The sequence below is a fragment of the Malaclemys terrapin genome, chromosome 5 (assembly GCF_027887155.1).
Source record: "Malaclemys terrapin pileata isolate rMalTer1 chromosome 5, rMalTer1.hap1, whole genome shotgun sequence".
NCBI lineage: Eukaryota > Metazoa > Chordata > Testudines > Emydidae > Malaclemys > Malaclemys terrapin.
Genome location: NC_071509.1, coordinates 19,326,866 through 19,347,409, shown reverse-complemented (window position 1 = coordinate 19,347,409; position 20,544 = coordinate 19,326,866). Strand labels below are relative to the sequence as shown.

General features: G+C 41.5%; 1 protein-coding gene across 1 annotated transcript in view; it reads left to right on the top strand.

Moving 5' to 3' along the window:
- The window catches only part of POLN (DNA polymerase nu), a 230,118-nt gene that overhangs the window by 195,828 nt on the left and 13,746 nt on the right, over positions 1–20,544 (top strand). The window lies entirely within an intron of this gene.

Genomic DNA, 20,544 nt, shown 5'->3' with positions numbered 1-20,544 from the left:
CAAGAAGAAAAAAAAAATAGTTTTCAATCATAAAAGATAGAACTGTTGGTGCAGAAAGTCACTAAGCAATATTATGATTAGCTCTAATAGAAAAAAGCCTTGAAGGCAAACATGGGGAAAAAAAGAAATGAATCCTGGTCTTTCATAAATTTGTGGTGTATGGTCAAATAGAACTTGAGGAATTTGAAGTAGAATTTTAGATAAAAGCAAAGAACAGAGGTTTGCAAAATGTCAAAGTTTTTATTGGAATATTTCTATATGATATTGGGATTTTTGTAAAAAATCTCAATTGTGAGAATAACGTATCAAATAATTCAACAAGACTTTTCATTGAATCAAAAAACCCAGGATTTTGCCCCATAAATATACTTTACAATAATATAATACTTTTTTGTTTTTTATTTGTACAGCACCTATAACCATGACTAGGGCTCCTAGTACTATGGTAATGCATATAATAATATTAAATAATAACATAGCTCTTTACATGTTAAATATAGTTATGTTATTCCTTAAATATTTACTCATACATACATCTCACAGTGATTATGAGCATGACTAGTAATAAGTTACAAGCTTTCAGTAGAGACCTCACAAGCTACCCTTCCTGGGTAAATACTATGAAAGTGAGATATTCAATGTAGTGAATTTGTCAGGTCTGAGACATGAGCTGCTTATAAAGAACAATGAACCCTTTGCCTCGTGGCACCAATAGGCCTCTGTATCACACCTCCTATCATTAACACAGTAGGGCTAGCTGCAGGCTATTCTGCAGGTGTCAGTTCTCGGTGCTCTTTCCTAGACAGGGCGTCTGCTACCACATTTTCTTTCCTTTTGGTGTGCACAATCTCCATCTCATATTCCTATAGTGCTGGGCTCCATTGCCATAGCCTAGAGTTGGTACCTTTTTGTTATGTGTAACCACACCATACCAAGAGAGTGATCTAACACCCTAACATTGCTGTTTCACTGATAACGTTTTAGCTGTTTGACTGTTCATCAGGGCCATCCCACAACATTTTGGCACCTGAAAGGAGGTACTATGTCCCCTCTCAGTGGTTCGAACATCTCTATAATCATCCCCCTTGAGCCTCCCTAGTAGTGTTGGCAGCCAATGAAAGAGAGAGACAGGGTCACCAGGCATCAAGCCCAAAGAACAAAGAGGGCAAAAAAGTTTTATTCCATAGGTGAGTTACAGATTTGTATTGCAAACCAGCAAGCTCTGCTGGGGTGATACAATTTTACCCTGTGGGATAGAATTTCACAGTTCAAGGACAAGCTCACAGATGATGTAAAACAGGAGTTTCAGACAATGATCAAGGAGGGCAGGCTGGATGCCAGAACAGCTCTGCAGGCTGGTCTGGAAACAGCAGACTCTGTGGCCTACTGCATGTCCTCTACCATCACTAGGAGGTGCTCTTCTTGGTTGCAATCTTCTGACCTCTCTCCAGAGGTTCAGCAAACAGTCCAGGACCTCCCATTTGAAGGGCTATCGTTCTTCTCGGCAAAAACTGATGAGACTTGGAATAGTTGCAGTGACTCTAGAGCAACTTTACAGTCCCTGGGCATTTACACCCCAGCAGTGAAGTGGAAAGCCCTCCATCCTCACCAGTCTCAGCAATTTCTGGGGTTTGCCCCTCAAGCGCTGGACCTGCCAGGGAGGATGAGCAGAGATTACAGAGGACAACCACCACCATCCTCTGTCACTGTAGCTGCCAGCTCATCAAGGCAGGCAGCATCCTCCAAGAGCTCATTTTGATAGGCTAGTCAAGAGCAGACTACCAGTTCTAAGAGTGGCATCTTTTTCTTTCCCAATTTTTGCAAACTACCTATCCCACTTCTGTCATTCTTGGGCCCACATCAGAACACATTGGTGGGTTCTAAGCACAGTGAAAGTGGGGTACACACTCCAATTTATTTCTACCCGTCTTCCCATCCCCCTACCCCGTCCTCTTTCAGGGACCTCTCTCACAAGACCATGTTGTTTCACGAGACACAATTATTTCTTTTTGTAGGAGCTATAGAAGAGGTCCCTCCATTGTGGGGTTTTACTCCTAAAACTTCCTGATCTTGAAAACAGGAGGAGGTCTCAGGCCTATTTTAGATTTAAGAGAGTTAAACAAGGTCCTAAAGAAATCAAAGTTCTGAATGGCTTACATAATTCCTTCCCTGGATGCAGCAGACTGATATGCTGCTCTTGACTTAAAGGACACTTACTTTCATGTGGCAATTCATCAAAGCCACAGAAAATTTCTAAGGTTTATAGTCAGTGGTTTCCATTATCACGTCACAGTGCTCCCCTTTGGTCTCTCAGCTGCCCCTTTTGTATTTGCAAAATGTATGGTGGTGGTTGCAATTTTCCTTTTGGAGGTCAGGGATCCACATCTTCCCTTACCTAGACAACAGGCTGATAAGAAGTCAATCCAGGTCACAGGTCTTCTCCAGCATAAACGTAATCCAATCCATGTTTGAAGCGTTCTGCCTGCTGAGCCACACAGAGAAGTCAGTTCTGTCTCTAGTACAGAAAATAGAATTTATTAGAGTGGTCCTGGACTCGACAATGGCTAGAGCTTTACTACCTCAGGAGAGGTTTCAGAGAGTGCAAAATGTCATTTTAAACTTAAAATCTTATCCCCTGTCCATGGTAAGAAAGTGTTTGAGGTTGCTGGGACATATGGCAGCATGCACATATGTAGTCCAATATGCCAGGCTGCATTTCAGGCTAATTCAGGGCTAGCCAGCCAAGGTGTATTCACCAAAGAAGTACCACGTAGACATGCTAGTTTTCATTATCCTCCCTACACTGGTGGATAGACTCAGCCAATGTCTGCAAGGGAGTTTCCTTCACCCCACCTCACCAATCTCTTACCTTAGTCATGGATGCCTCAGACTTGGGTTTGGCTGACTTGGGGCTACTGCAGACGCCTCCACAGAGACTCTCTGTCTGCACATAAATATCATGGCATTGAGAGCTATCCAATTAGTATGCATTGCATTCCTTCCTCACATCCAGGGAAGGAGCTTGTTGGTGTTGACTGACAACACATTTTATGTAAGCAAACATGGAGGGGTTCAGTCTTCACTGCTCTGCTGGGAAGCATTTCTGCTTTTGGGACTTTTGCATTGTCAACTCTGTACTTCTGAAAGAGACTTACCTTCCAGGGACCCAGAATAGCAGTGGGGACTGGCAGGTCGCCTGAACAGGTTGTTTATCAACAGTGGTCCCTTCTCCCTGACATAGCAAGGTTCATTTTTCAGCTCTGGGGAACTCCCAAAATGGATGTGTTTGCAACAGAAGTCTGTTTGCTCTCAAGCTGGCCACATCCCAGGTTCATTGACAACCGTTTTATTGCTGCTGTAGTCAGAGGGTCTCCTTTATGCTTTTCCTTTCATCCCTCTCTACCCAAAGTTCTGTGCAAGGTCAAGCAGGACAAGGCCCATCTTATACTGATTGCCCCGGCTTGTCCCCATCAGAATTGGTTTTCAGAGCTCTTAGACCTATCAGTCAGTCCCCACTGTCAATTCCACTTCACACAGACTTTATTTTACAGAATCATGGCTGCCTCCTCCACCCCAATCTTCAGGCAGAGGAGTCCTGCTCTAGGGAAGTTCAGGAGGTGCTGCTGAATAGTAGAAAACCATCAACTAGGAGTACTTACCTGTCTAAATGGAAGAGGTTTTCCATCTGGTCCATACAGAAAGGGGTTTCCCCATCCCTCACTTCTAGTCAGCACATTTTGGACTATCTTCTGTCCCTAAAACGGCAAAGGTTGTCGATTAGCTCAAGCAGAGTGCACCTAGTGGCTATCTTGGCATTCCACCCACTATTGAAAACTGCTCTTTTTTCCAACCCAATATCTGTAAAATTTTTAAAGGGCCTGAACAGACTATTTCCAGAGGGGCAGAACCATGTTCCCCCACGGAGCCTGAATGTAGTCTTAGAATCATAGACTATTAGGGTTGGAAGAGACTTCAGTAGGTCATCTAGTCCAATCTCCTGCTCAAAGCAGGACCAACATCAACTAAATCATCCCAGCCAAGGCTTTGTCAAGCCGGGCCTTAAAAACCTCTAAGGATTTAGCAAAGCCGATGCTGATGTGTCCTACCTTTGAGCCTCTAGCAGCCTACTCCCTGTTGTACCTTTTTTAGTGGCCATTATGTTGGCCAGGGAGAGTGGGGCAGTTGAGGGCACCAGTTTCAGATCTTCCATATACTTTCTTCAATTCACACAAAGTTCATCTTTGTCCTCACCCAAATTTCTCACCAAGGTGGTTTCCGCTTTTCATATTAATCAAGCAAGTCTTCTTGCCGACCTTCTTCCAAAGTCTCATGGTCATAAGGTCTGAATGTTAAAAGAGCTTTAGCTTTTAATCTGGAATGGACTATACCTTTCAGGTCTTTGACTCAATTGTTCACTGCAGTTGCAGACATATGAAGGGCAGTCCTTATTTTGCATCTCCAGTTGTATTCACTTGTGTTACTAGTTTAGTTGGCTAATGTGAAGCCTTCGGATAGTGTGTTGAGTTATTCAACTAGGTCCCAAGCAGGGTCTGTGGCTTTTCTGGCTAATGGTCCTATAATATACATTTGCAGAGAGGCAACCTGGTGATGTTGTCATACAATTACCTTTCACTACATGATCTCCCAACAATCTAAAAACAATGATAAATTTGGACAAGTGATACTTTCCATGTTCAAATAGACTCCGAACTCACTTCCAGTTTGCACGGCTTATGAGTCATCTACAGTGGAATGGACATGTCCAATCACTTAAAGAAGAAACTACTATTACTAATCTCTCTATAACTATATTTCTTGGAGATGCTACACATGTCCATTCCACAACCCACTCTCCTTCCCCCCTCTATTGGAGCCTTTCCTTAAAAAGGAAGAGAGGGGAATTAGGCCAACTTGGCCCTTTGTACCTGTATGAGGTGCACAAGGCAGCAAAAGGTGCTCGTGCTGCCCCATCAGGTACTGCTAAGGGAAAAACTCTCCTGACAACTATACACTGGAGTGCACAAACACCTATAGTAAAATGAACACATACAACACGTCTTGAAGAACAAGTTACAGAAAGGTTAGTAACCATTTCATGTGTATCTTTTTCCATTTTTGGATGGCCGGGGAAATGGCCCTGAGAGTTCCATGACGACCCCCATAAATCGTCCTTTAATCACAGTAAAGGCTACAATGGAGCCTTGCAGAGACTGGTAGGTTTCTTCCACGTCTGACATAAGTCATATGTTCTACAATACTCCTTTACTTCACCCTAAATATGAGGCCAGTAGTTTTTCTTAAGCCTCTCAAACATTCTCTCTCTTCTCAAGTGACCAGCAAATGGGCAGTCATGTATAACCTTAATAGTTCTTCACAATCCTTTTGGGCACCACAGGCTGTCTTTAGGGATCTCCATGGAACCTGTCCTTACCCACACGGGCTCCCCTCTATATTCTGTGCTGGTGTATAAAGAACTTGCCCCTGCTTTCTTTCTAAGGGGCATCAGTGCAGATAGCCTCCCTTATACTTTCTAGAGAAGGGTCAGGATCTTTGCTGGGTTTTTGTTCATACCCAAAGCTGTCCCAGACAAAGAAGCTGATTTCTCAACTCCCTGCTCTGAAGACAAGCTTCTGCTGCCCACTGCTAAGGGTGTAGAGGTTTTGCCACCCTCTACAGGGTCCATGTTTGGGGACTCAGAGTTATACTCTTTCTTAGTGCAAGTTATAATATTAGCAACTCTAGACAAAGACAATATATCATTACTGGTTAACTCATCCACTGGAATGCTATCCACTATTCCAACATTTAAAATATCTCCAACTCTATTTGAGCTAAAGGCACAGTGGTTTCAAATTTTCCTAATCAAGAAGTCTTCATTTTCCCCTGGGAGCACATCAGCTTCCATAACCATTTCTCTTTTGAGCAAAGATATTTGGACACTCTCCAACCTGGGCGTACCTTGCTATTTACTTTGGCAACTTTAATAATTTTTTCATTGACCGCCACTGATTCAGGTCTTACAAAATTAACTAAGGTCCCCTCAGGACTTCCATGGGTCCTGAGGCCAAGGTAGCCACATTAACCTGGGCTGAATGGGTTTGTATTTGGATTCCCCTTGCTTAAGGCATTCTTTTTTCATGTGCTCAGTGGAGTCACATGAATAGCACTTTCTTGGGCTGTCCTCCTGTATTAAAGGCCTGTAATTATGATTACTAGAAGGGGATTGGTTCTGGGATAGTGGGTGCTTGGAATCTCCACTGCCATCCCTTTTCTTGCAGATAAAACAGGCCCCCCCTTTTACACTGGGCTTCTGCTTTTCCCTCTGGGGTTTTGCGCTAACTGAACAGACTGGCCTGTACGTAGGATCAGTGATATCAGCTGCTTCCTGTACAGTGGCTAGGGTTTTATCCCGGACCGACTCTCTAACTTCTTCAGTACATATACTCAGGAAATGTTCCTGTGAAAACTTCTTTCCAATATCCATAAAACTCTCGGAGCAAAGGACATCGACCCATTATAAAAATCAAGAAATAAATGGAATGGACATTGGCGGGACACACTGTATGCAGCCAGACAACAAAGTTACCTCAATGTATTAAATATAGGATGATGTACTATAATACACTACACTACACTACACTACACATTTTGGGCCAGGTTTTCTGCACTGATTCCAGCCTCTTTGTGCTACCTGAACTGCACAAAAGGGACAGAATCTGGCTGCTGGTGTCTGGTTGAGAATTCACAAGGGGTGTGATCATCAGCTGGTGTTTCCAGAATTGAAAGTTATTGTGTTACTCGTCTCAGCCAGTGAGGGCTTTGCTGTTGCTAAGCTATGTATCAGCTGCCTGACACATGACCATATCTGTCTTGGAACCAAACTTTTCAGGACTCTGTTACCTGCTAGGCAAGGTTTAGACAGGCAATCAGTAAACTCCAATTCCCAAATTCTTCACAGAAGTCTTGCTGCAGTGCACAACTCCTTCTTACTGTAACATTCACAAAACCGTTATCAAATTTGCTGGTCCTTTAAAAAGACAGTACCACAGCAGCTTACTATCTTAACTGGGGTTAACAAACATCTATTTCAATCACAGCATTTATAGTAAAAGTAAAGTATGTTTATTAATAAAGGGGCACAGATTTAAGTGATATCAAGTATAAGGAATAAAGAGAGAGATGGTTACAAACAAACAAAAGTAGAATCTATTTCTAAGACTTCAATCTAACTTAACAAACTGGAGTCCTTTGTTCAAAGTTTTTCTCACCAGTCTTTTTTCCATATTTTTTAGCCAGGACACTTCACAGAGCTAAAAGTGCTCAGTTCCTTTGTCTCCTCAAGTGAAGGATAACTTAGGGATTCTCTCCCCCTCTCTTTATAGTCCAGTAAACCTTTGAAATGTATTCTTCATAATGGTATTCCCAGATAAAGTTCCTTTCCCCTGCTGAGTGCAGATGCCATACTGTCTGGTATAGATTCTCCCGCTTATGATTTTTATAGTGCGCATGATCTCTTCCTGAAACCTCTAATACAAAATTAATTACTCATTGAATTTGGCCACACTTGGTCTGAGGTTTTGACCTGTTCCCTTTGTGTGGAGAAAACCTGTTTACCAATCCCCATGACCTGTCTGGTTTAAACACATTTTAGTCATATGCTTCCAGCACTCTTTGTGGGTTAACTGTACATATATTATGCAAGAATACTAATATTCAGGGAGTTTAGTTTTCCAATAATATCTCCAATAAGTATATGCAAGCCTCTGCAGGTGGTGGTATCTCTCTGGAAGTATTACAGCCTGACTGACTTTTTGTAATCACTCCCCACCGGTGTTAGTTCCTGGAGGGATGTGGACACCCTCCCCTACGGAATTACATACAATCCCTGCCCCACAATGATACATAAACTTAATACAGTAAGGTGTCCCAAAGATATTGCAGGAAATTGCCATATCTCTCATAATATCTGTCCTTATATCCTCACCCGCTTTGTAAGTACTTTAGTCCCTGTTAGAACTTTTAACTTTTGAGTCATATGTTTTTACTTTGGACTAGCATAACATGGTCAATACATTTTGAAATACCTTTCAAAGTCACTTAGGGCCAGATTGCTCAACCCATGAATAAAGGATTCACAGTTATTCCTATAAGTAGTTCAACTGATTTGCAATAGGGCTACTGTAGGCTGCGAGTAACTGTTCACCAGTGTGAACAAGGGGCTCACTTTTTAGCTATTAATCAGTCAGTTATAGTTTTTGAGACCTGTACATTAAATGGATGTTTTTTCCAGGACATGATCACTGAGAAAACCCACTTCTCACTGACTACACAGTGCTTTCAACCAGGTGCTTAGAGGCAGCAGCATTGGTGCTGCTGATATCTGTAATGATTTGCTAGGACTAGGACTACTTCTTGTATTCCTTTATCTATTCCTTAAGGAATTGAGTTTGCACATGTTTCTCCTGTATCAAGTATGTGAGATTTTCCAGTTAATGTTGATTTCAGATCTCCAACTGTCCATTTTCACAAAACAGATTGTGGATCTGCTGTGAGGTAACTGTATTTGTTGGCTTATAACTTTTATCCTTGACTTTCATATATATGGGCTATTCCACTGCCAGTGTGAACAGTGGTTTTGCTTGTGGAAGTGGGGAAAGAGACCTTTTTGCCACATGTGAGAAATAAGTGCTCTTGACTGTCCTCCAGAGGTGGTAGGGTTCCTTGTCACACAGGGCAGATATTATGCTGGGGGGGAAAGGGAAGCATGCTCAGCTGCAGATCTTATTGTTGCTTCACAAGTGAGCATTGTGATCTCTCCAGCAGCTGCTTCCAAATGCCAGTAGGTGGCTGAAGAAAGCTCTTGTTCCATTCCCAAAGCCGCCAACCTCATGCCCCTTGGGGTTGTGGAGTGTGCGGCTAAGTAGGCTAGCTATTACCTTCCCTCCAGCATTCAGGGAGCATGGGTAGCAACATTCTGCCAGGATCCTGCATAGGTCCACAAAGTGGCAAAATGGCTCCTATGCTCTCTTTTAATACTTAGACAGGACTAGCCAAAACATAGCCCATTTTTTAAAAATGAGCTAAATGTATTCAATGTGTAGAATGTCATAAATACCAAGGGCAAGAAGAGCATTCAGTACATAACTGGTTTTAAAATGTCCCCTGTTACTCTAATTGGAGCATTCAACACATACCAATGCATTTAGTTCATTTAAAAAACTTATTTGCTGGTCACTTTTAAGTTTGATATTGTTTAAGCTACTTGGATCGGTGTATAAAATTACATTCTCATCAATTAACCATCTGTTCTGCTATGATGTATTCAGAGAGAAAATATATGTTTTACATGTAAATTGAATGATAGATAAAATGTTTAAATGCCTACTTTTATGATGGGAAATACTGAAAGAGATAGTTCCTTTTAAATTCAGGCAACATGCATAATTCCTGCAAACAGGAATCATCCTCGCCTACAGTTTTTAAGGTAAAAGTCGCAAATAGGCACTTTATTCAAAAAGCTTCACAGATGACGAGAGAAACTTAAGAATTCTGCATAATCTTGCAAAGCTATTTTAAGAGTATTTCTCGTTCTTGGTAACATGACAGTCTTAATTGGAGTGATCTGCAGACCTTTGGGGGGAAATAAAGCAGCAGTTATGTAACAAGCAGCATCTGTAGTGTCACAAAAGACCTTTAGTATGAGGAACATAGGTACTGCCATACTGGATCAGACCTAAGGTCCATTTAGTCCAGTATACTGGCTCTGACAGTGGCCAGTACCAGATGCTTCAGAGGAAGGTGTGAGAACCCCATAGTAGTCAGATGAGAGATAATCTTCCCCCCTCATAGGTCTCATCCTGGTCTCTAATAGAGACTCTGAAGCACAAGATTTGATATCCCTTCCAAAATTTGCTGTCTTTTAATTATAATTTTGGTTATTATTGATGTTGCTATAAATATCCAATCCATTTTTTGAATCTTGTTAAGTTCTTGGCCTGAACAACTTTCTGTGGCAACAAGTTCCACAGCTTAATCACACGTTGTATGAAAAATATTTCCTTTTATCAATTCTGAATTCCCCAACCCTTAATTTCATTGGATGTCCCATTGTTAGGGCTCTACCAAATTCATGGCCCATTTTGGTCAATTTCATGGTCAGAGGATTTTTAAAATAATACATTTCATGATTTCAGATATTTAAATCTGAAATGTCACCGTGTTGTAACTGTAGGGGTTCTGACCCAAAAGGGGGTAGTGGGGGCATTGCAAGGTTATTGTAGTGGGGTTGTGGTATTGCCACCCTTACTTCTGCACTGCTGCTGGCAACAGTACTGCCTTCAGAACTGGATGGCTGGGAAGTGGCATCTGCTGGCCAGGAGCCCATCTCTGAAGGCAGCGCCACTGCCAGCATCAGCATAGAAGAAAAGATGGCATGGTAGGGTATTGCCACTCTTACTTCTGTGCTGCTGCCTTCAGAGCCGCCACTCTCCGGCCACCCATTGCCACCCTACTTCTGCGTTGCTGCTGACAGAGCTGGGCACCTGGCCAGCAGCCACTGCTTTCCAGCCATCCAACTGTGAAGGCAGTGCAGAAGTAAGGGTGGCAATACCAGACACCCCCTACAATAACCTTGTAACCCCGCCCCGAAAGCCCCTTTTGGGTCGGGACCCCCAGTTTGAGAAACACTGGTCTCCCCTGTGAAATCTGTATAGTGTAGGGTAATAGCACACAAAAGACCAGATTTCACAGTCCGTAAAGTGTTTTTCACATCCGTGAATTTGGTAGGGCCCGACCCATTGTTCTTGTGTTCTAAGACAACAAGAACAGAAGTTCCGAATCTACCTTCTCTATACCTTTCATTACTGTATAAACTTTTATCGTGTTTCCTTTTATTCATCTCTCCTTACTAAGGTAAACAATTCCAATCTTTCCAGTCTTACTTCAGATGAGTTTTTCTAACCCTTTGATCATTCTTGTCACTTTTCTGGGAACCTTCGTAGTTCTGAAATTTTAAAAATCGACAATTTTTACAATCTTGTACGCTCCCCAACTACATGCAAGTTTTAAGCCTTCTGTTATGCATTTGGGTGCTTCTGTATCAAAATGCGGGGGGTGGGGGGAAAGGGGGAGGAAATGCTGGCATTCTGAGATGGATGATGATTTTAAAGTACTTTTTAATGGGGCAGGGGGAGAGCCAAGGCACTACAGATAGAGCTGGTAATCAGAATATAAAATATGATAATCTTGTAGATAATAGTGGAAGTTTGATGAGCAGGAACACATTGCTGCTGTAAATGAGGAAAAAATCCATGACAGTAGAGTTGGGCTGGCTTTGTAAGGTATTTCTAATTATATATTTATGTTGCTATGTTAATGTGATTGTTTGAAAAAACAAACCTGAAGTAGCGTACTTTTAGATACCTCTGGTTATAAAAACATTTACAAAATAATTATCAGATTTACATTTTTATTATAGTATTAAGTAACTTTTTACAGGAATTTTTAATTATATGAATAGAGATTTCTCCAGACGTAAGGTCAGTTTCAACTAACTCTTGTCCATTTGGGAATTCAAAAATTCATTCATTTATATACATTCATTTACAGTTTAATTGCCAGAGTACCATGGAACCAGAAATAAAATGTGTTACTTTTTCATTAAAACGTAACCCTTGGGCACTATAGGCCTGGTTCACGTTTACAGTAAGGCCACTTTATTCTGCCTTAGTGGAAAAGAGAATCTGGCCCTATGCATTGTAGGCTTTCTAGCCTTACAATTTTAAGTCTAGACTTTGAATCTTCTCCTAATTTCTATTCTATTCCGCCATAGTAAGTGCATGAGCAGAAGACTCTCTCAAAGTGACATGTCTAACATCTGTGGTTTGTTCTTGATCTCATCCTCTCCCTTTTCATCAAGGCCCCTTTCTACAACTCTGGCAGTGTAAATAAGAATCTGGTGCTTCTAGGTTTAGTTCCCAGTTCAGAAATATAGAATCATAGAATATCAGGGTTGGAAGGGACCTCAGGAGGTCATCTAGTCCAACCCCCTGCTCAAAGCAGAACCAATCCCCAGACAGATTTTTGCCCCAGATCCCTAAATGGCCCTCTCACGGATTAAACTCACAAACCCTGGAGTTAGCAGGCCAATGCTCAAACCACTGAGCTATCCCTCCCTCCCCAATTTTAAGTGTAATTTTAAGTATAAGAGTAGTCCCATTGATATAAAGTGTGCTCTATTCATGTGCTTAAAGCTATGCATGTGCTTAAGTACCTGGGTAATGCAATAAACTGGTTTGAGTCCTTCCTGGAGGGATGCATCCAATAAGTAGTAATGGGAAACTGCACCTCTACCACCAGACCCCTCATTTGTGGAGTTTCATAAGGATCAATTCTCTCTCCAGTCCTTTTCAACATCAACGTGCAGCCACTAAATGAACTGGTCAGACAACATGGACTCAAGTGCTAGCAATATGCAAATGATACACAGTGCTATTTATTTTTCACCACATATGACCACACCACTACTACCAAGACAGCCCAGTGCTTGGATGAGATCTGCTCTTGAATGAAGAGCAGCTGGCTGAAGCTAAAGCAAGCAAGACAGATGCTGGTGGGCAGAGGAAAATAGTTTGAAGAGTTGCAGCCACAGTGCAGTGCCAATTGGTTGAAAATACGCACCCACAGTTGGTCACATCAGGTCATAGTCTAGTTGGATTCCTTGCTAATGTTGAGTTCTCATAGAGCAGCACCCACAAGTAATGCTTTCTACCAACTCCACTTGGCTAGGAAACTCCGTCCCATCCTGGCAGACAAAGGGCTAGTCTACACTAACTCTGTAAGTCGATTTAAGTTACGCAAGTTCAGTTACGCAAGTTGCTCTCCTGTCGACATAGCTTCCGCCTCTCGGGGAGGTGGAGTACAGACTTCGACTGGAAAGCATTCTCCCATTGACTTAGCATGTCTTCACCAGACCCGCTAAATCAACTCCACTGTATCGATCACAGCAATGCTGATTTAGCCAGTAGTGTAGACATGGCCAAAGGCCTGGCCTCAGTTATTCATGCCTTCATCATCCTCAGATGGATTACAGCAATATGATATCCCTTCAGGTTTGAGGCCTTCAGCATTTAGGAAACTCCAACTAATTCAGAATCCTCCAGAGTGTCTGCTCAGCAACACAAGCTACCATGAAGATATCAAATCTGTCTTATACTATCCACATGGCTTCCCATAAAATTTTACATCAAGTTCAGGGTATCAGTCCTTATCTTCACAGCGCTCCGTGGCCTGGGCCCAACATATTTAAAAGACCATCTAAAGTTCTGGGACAAAGACCATAGTCGACAACTACTCTCCTCTGGCACAATGGAACTCTTGACAACAAGAGTAAAGCTCATCTGTGCAGGAGAGAGTACCTAATTCAGACATGGTCTGAGACTGTGGAATGAACTCCCCCAGGAATTAAGGACCATCACTACTTTCTGCTTCAAATACAAGGCACATTTCTTTAACCTTGCCTTCTCTCACATAAATACATAGCAACAGGTATATTTATATATATTTTTTTTTAAAACTCCAAAAAAGACACTCCATTGCACACTTTTCTCCCGTTGGGGAGAGGATGAGAAAACAAACAATATGTGACAGATGTGTACTCACATTGCTTACTGCACCACTGGAAACTGCTCAGATACTATGGTGAAGAGCGCAATACAAAAACCTGTATATAATAGAACAGAAAGTACCAGACTGAACTGATGCCTTAATCAATAAATAGTAGATCTTATAGGAATTGGGACATCTTGTGTGTAAGGGGTCAGAGTAAGGCACATGAAATCTGTGTCTTTGCCTTTAATAGGTGCTAATATAATTATAAGAAATTTCACCACATGGTTAACACACTGACTTAATGTGATGTATCCTCATCTAGTGGCTGAGGATAATACCCTCCTGCTTACTATTTTAGTGGTACTAGCGCCTTGAAAATCTTTATCTATATTTGATGGGAATATCTGAAAGCCCAGGTCAAGAAATTCAAATGTAATAATAAGAACAGGAGTACTTGTGGCACCTTAGGGACTAACAAATTTATTAGAGCATAAGCTTTCGTGGACGAAAGCTTATGCTCTAATAAATTTGTTAGTCTCTAAGGTGCCACAAGTACTCCTGTTCTTCTTTTTGCGGATACAGACTAACACGGCTGCTACTCTGAAAAATGTAATAATGAAATTATTATTGCACCCATTGATAAGTGCTTTGGGATCTTCCAGGAAGAAAAATCTATCCACTCCATAATAAAAAAAAAAATGCCTTTTATCTTCTGAGAGCAGTAAGTGGCAATCTAGCCAAATTTTAGAAAAGGGTTAGATCCCCGCTGTTATCTTGTGCTTAGGGGAGTCTGGAATATTCTTGTAATGGAAGAGCTCCCAGACAAGAGGAATAGTTGTTTCTAACAGATCTGGCACTATTTCTAGAATATGAAAAAGACAGGACAAAAGACAAAGAGACCAGAAACAGAAAATATTGTTAGTATTCAGCCTCTGTTCTAGTAATATAAAAAGCTGAGGGATGTTAAACTTCCATTCTTGTATAAGCTTTCACTACAAAAATGTCCACGGTGCTGCACTGTAGCTTGATTGTGATTGTTTTTCTTTGTATCTGCTCACATTCTGCAAAATGAAAATAAAAAGTTTAAACAAAAAACAAGGTACAGGAAATACCGTAGGTCAGGGAAGTGTTTTTGCTTCAGTGCCCTTTTCCACACACTCTAGTATAATCGGACCCTTCTGCCTATATTGTGCCAGAGTGCTTGGGTGCTCTCCAATATGGAAAAACAACATTATGGCTCCAGAGTAGCATGCCAGCTAAGGAGTCAATGAGCCTATTGTGTGGTCAGTCCTCAGGAATTTTCAGATACTTGCTATATGTAGTCTGCACCTAAGCCTATGACTAAATGCAGACAGTAATCATATATTTGGATGTAGTATAAATAGAAATAAAATTCTTCAAACAGCATTACCAATAATGTGTACCAGAGCTGTGTTTAAGGCTATAATACCTTCTCAGGGTTCTGGAGGTATAAAGGCAAGTTTTTCAAGTTTCACTCTAGTGTTTTAGAATATCTCCAGAATCAGCAGTTTCTGTATAAAAAATATAGTCTTACCATGTGCAATTGGAGATATATTATTCCTTCTACTATATTAAGGAATTTCTCAATATGATACTGTTTAGCTTGTGACACAGTTAGTTATAGTCAATCATTTAAGCATTATCTTAAATATGTAAACTAATAAGTACATGCAGTAACTATGAGAATTTTTCAGAGCCAAAACTTATTTTCTGATTTAAATTGCGAGATTGGGAAAATGTAATATAATACATATTATTTGATACTGGAGAGACTGCCTGGCCAGATGGATATTTTGACCTCCCCCATTATACTCTGTATTTTTGTGTAATATGCATTGCATTTAAATGATTTCATCGTGACCAATGATTCAGCTTGTTGCTATAATTTAGCATTAAAAGGTGATGTGTAAATAAAAAATAGAAATGTTGTTCACTGCAGCAATATGTACTGAATGTCCCCATTAACCAGGCTGAGAAATGCATTTAGCACTTACAATAAACAAATAAAACCTAACCTATATTTAAAATTATTTTTACCTTCTATGAATACCTGAAATACCAGAAAAGTTTACAGAAGCATTGGACAGGGTCCATAGGGTCTTAGTTAAGTGGTAGTTACAGTTTCAAAGTTTCATTTTTAACATTTTATTACTAGCCTGTGGGTGTTCCAGTTATTATACTCAGATGTAAACTAATAAAAGAAATCTGCATCGTATACTTTTTTAAAAAAAACTCTTAGCTTAGTTCCTGGGCTTATTGCTCTATCTGAATTTTCCTGAATCTGATTTCCCAGAATGCTGGATTCTGGGACATCACAGTGGAGACAGGAGCCGCAGGACTTTATGGGACCTAAAAGAAAATTTTTGAAGATGTACTTTTAGAATAAGACCTAGTCCCTACCCATATAAGCACACATTCTAAGTTCATATTTCAGGAGAGCACTATATTGAAGTCAAGAGGAGTTACGCATGTTCTTAAAGTAAAGCATGTGCTTAAATGTTGTCCTGATTAGGGATGGTTTCCTGAATCAGAGCCTGAGTTTGACAGATACTACAGTGTAGACTTTTACTACACCAAGGACTATTCCCTGATTATTCCCTCATTTGTTCATGTTCAACTGCCCTTGACTTCAATTTGAGTTGCATTCATGCAAATGATGGGATAATCAGGGATAATGACAAAGGACTAAAAGGTCCCGTTTCAAATCAGTATAGTTTTGTTTTGTTTTGTTTTTCCCCAGTTCATTGGTAAATTATTGTCAAAAAGCTCCATGGAAGAAATGTGTTGTGAGGAAGGATTTGAATGAAAGAGGGTTGTCATATGGGGAAAAAAAGAGGGAGTTTGTTCTAAAATAATGAGACGGGAATATGGAAGAATGTACATCCTCTTAGGCAGGTTACTTTTAAAAGAACATGAAATCTATTTTTCTGATCTTAGTAGAAAAGTTTATATAGTGAGAATGATTTCTTGGCTTGCATAAGTGAAGACTAAATTGTGTTTGAAAATAATATAGATGCAGTTTTAAAAAAGAAATCTATGAATGATAACATTGTTAGCTTTGGCTGCATTCATGACCATTTTGGCCTTGTCTTCATTAGGAAAAAAGATGTGTTCTTAACTTGAGTTAACGAACTTGAGGAAAAAGCCTTATGAAGACAAGGTAGCTTTCACATGAATTAGCAGATCGAGTTAGACACCGTTTCTTCATAGAATATCAGGGTTGGAAGGGACCTCACGAGGTCATCTAGTCCAACTCCCTGCTCAAAACAGGACCAATTCCCAACTAAATCATCCCAGCCAGGGCTTCGTCAAGCCGGGCCTTAAAAACCTCCAAGGAAGGAGACTCCACCACCTCCCTAGGTAACGCATTCCAGTGCTTCACCACCCTCCTTGTGAAATAGTGTTTCCTAATATCCAACCTAGACCTCCCCCACTGCAACTTGAGACCATTGCTCCTTGTTCTGTCATCTGCCACCGCTGAGAACAGCCGAGCTTAATCCTCTTTGGAACCCTGCCCCAGGTAGTTGAAAGCAGCTATCAAATCCCCCCTCATTCTTCTCTTCTGGAGACTAAACAATCCCAGTTCCCTCAGCCTTTCCTCATAAGTCATGTGCTCCAGACCCCTAATCATTTTTGTTGCCCTCCGCTGGACTCTTTCCAATTTTTCCACATCCTTCTTGTAGTGTGGAGCCCAAAACTGGACACAGTACTCCAGATGAGGCCTCACCAATGTCGAATAAAGGGGAACGATCACGTTCCTCGATCTGCTGGCAATGCCCGTACTTATACAGCCCAAAATGCCGTTAGCCTTCTTGGCAACAAGAGCAAACTGTTGACTCATATCCAGCTTCTCGTCCACTGTGATCCCTAGGTCCTTTTCTGCAGAACTGCTACCGAGCCATTCGGTCCCTAGTCTGTAGCAGTGCATGGGATTCTTCTGTCCTAAGTGCAGAACTCTGCACTTGTCCTTGTTGAACTTCATCAGGTTTCTTTTGGCCCAATCCTCTAATTTGTCTAGGTCCCTCTGTATCCAATCCCTACCCTCTAGTGTAACTACCACACCTCCCAGTTTAGTGTCATCTGCAAACTTGCTGAGAGTGCAGTCCACACCATCCTCCAGATCATTAATAAAAATATTAAACAAAACCGGCCCCAGGACCGCCCCTTGGGGCACTCTGCTTGAAACCGGCTATCAACTAGACATGGAGCCATTGATCACTACCCGTTGAGCCTGACGATCTAGCCAGCTTTCTATCCACCTTACAGTCCATTCATCCAGCCCATACTTCTTTAACTTGGCGGCAAGAATATTGTGGGAGACCGTATCAAAAGCTTCCTAGTGAAGGCAAGGCCTTAGTGTTTATTTTCTGTGAATATTTAGGCAATCAGTTTACTGGCAGGAGGGTTTTCAGAAACAACAAATTTGAAGAAGAAAACATTGGAAAATATTTGCAGAAAATGAATTCTGAACTCATAAATGTAGTATTTGCACTGGAAACATATTCCTAAGAGTTGTACTAATCCATTCAGAGAACAGAAAGAGTATCATGCATTCACTGTGTCCATCACATTCTGAATTTTGAATACTCTCAATGCTGTGCAAATGAATGTTCTATAGACCAAAAATTAATCATTCAAATGATTTGGCCAATCACTTTGAATAACAAATGTTGAAAAATAATATTTTTAACAAAGGAAGAGAAAGGGGCTAAATTCAACTGATATATTTGTTTCAAATTACTTAGCCCTTTCTGTACCAGCAAGGCTACTTACTGCTCCTGGTCGGTCATCCAACTAAGTGATCAAAATAAAACAAAGATTCACAGACTAACATTTGGGTCATGAAATGTCGGAACTCTTTTTGATAATGATCAAAGACCAGAATGAAGAATAGCTGTTATTGCCAAACCACTGAAGAGGTAGAACATAGACATGGCTGCCCTCCATGAAACCAGATTCACTGATGATAGGATTACTCATTTATTGGATATGGGGAAGCAGTAGATGTGAAATACCTTGATTTTAGTAAGGCTTTTAACAGTTCCTCATGACATTCTCATAAGCAAAGTAGGGAAATGTGGTCTAGATGAATTCACTATCAGGTGGATGCACAAATGGTTGAAAGCTCATACTGAAAGAGTAGTTATCCATGGATTGCCGTCAAATTGGGTGGGGATACCTTGTGGGGTCCTGCACGGTTCAGTCCTGCATCTGGTACTATTCAATATTTTCATTAATGACTTGGATAATGGAATAGAGAATAGGATTATAAAATCTGCAGATGATACCAAGATGGTATCACTTTGGGGGACAGGTTTAAAATTCAAAATAACCTTGACAAATTATAGAATTGTTTTGAATTCAGCAATATGAAATTCAATTAAGACAAGTGCAAAATACCTCACTTAGGAAGGAAAAATCAAATACGCAATTACAAAATAGGGTATAACTGTCTAGGTCGGAGTGGCCAACCTGTGGCTCTGGAGCCACATGTGGCTCTTTGGAAGTTAATATGCGGCTCCTTGTATAGCCACCGACTCCAGGGCTGGAGCTACAGGCGCCAACTTTCCAATGTGCCGGGGGAATGCTCACTGCTCAACCCCTGGCTCTGCCACGGGTCCTCCCCCTCCCCCCCAAAGCCTTCTGCACGCCACGAAACAGCTGATCGGGAGGTGCAGGGAGGGAAGGGGAGGCACTGATCGGCGGGGCTGCCGGTGGGTGGGAGGTGCTGGGAGCAGGGGGGAGGGGAGGCTGATGGGGGGCTGCTGACATAATACTGTGGCTCTTTGGCAATGTACATTGGTAAATTCTGGCTCCTTCTCAGGCTTAGGTTGGCCACCCCTGGTCTAGGTGGTAGTACTGCTGAAAGGGATTTGAGGGTTATTGTGGACCACAAACTGAATATGAGTCATCAACGTGATGCAGCTGCTAAAAAAGGTAATATGATTCTGGGGTGTATTAACAGGGGTGTTGTATGTAAGGCACAGGAGGTAATTGTCCCACTCTATTCAGCACTGGTGAGACCCCAGCTGGTGTACTGTGTCCAGTTCTAGGCACCACAGTTTAGGAAGGATGTGGAAAATTGGAAAGAGTCGAAAGGAGAGCAACAAAAATGATCAAAAGTTTTGAAAACCAGACCAATGAGGAAAGGCTGAAAAAACTGGGCATGTTTAATCTTGAGAAAAGAAGACTGAGGGGCAGCTTGATAAGTCTTCCAATATGTTAAGGGCTGTTATAAAGAGGGTGGCAATCAATTGTTTTCTATGTCCACTGAAGATAGGACAAGAAGTAATGGGCTCAATCTGCAGCAAGGTAAATTTAGGTTAGATATTAGGAAAAACTTTCTAACTATAAGGATAGTTAAGCTCTGGAACAGGCTTCCAAGAAAGTCATGGATTCCCCATGATTGGAAGCTTTTAAAAACAAGTCAGACAAACACTTCTCAGAGATGGTCTAGGTTTACTTGGTCCTGCCACCAGTGCAGGGGTCTGGACTTGATGACTTCTCGGGGTTCCTTCCAGACCCACATTTTTATGCTTCTATGAATCCCACCTTGAGGAGGTGAGAGCAGGCTACACCTACTACGGGATTGGCAAGGCTAAGGATGAACCGAGACTGTCAGGGGTAGGGTTCTCCATACAGTCTGACATTGCTTGCAAGCTTGACTCACTCCCCAAGAGAGTCAATGACCATTAACATGCTCCACGTAAACTTATCCAGAGACCAGTACACCACCATTATCAGCGCCTACGCACCAACAATGACTCATACTGATTGAGGTCAAGGAGGCCTTTTATGAAGGTCTTAGCAAAGTCATCAGGAGGATGCTGCACCAGGACAAACTCATTATCCTTGGAGACTTTAATGCTCGTATGGGAGCCGACTCTGACATGTTGAGCAGGATGCTAGGCCATC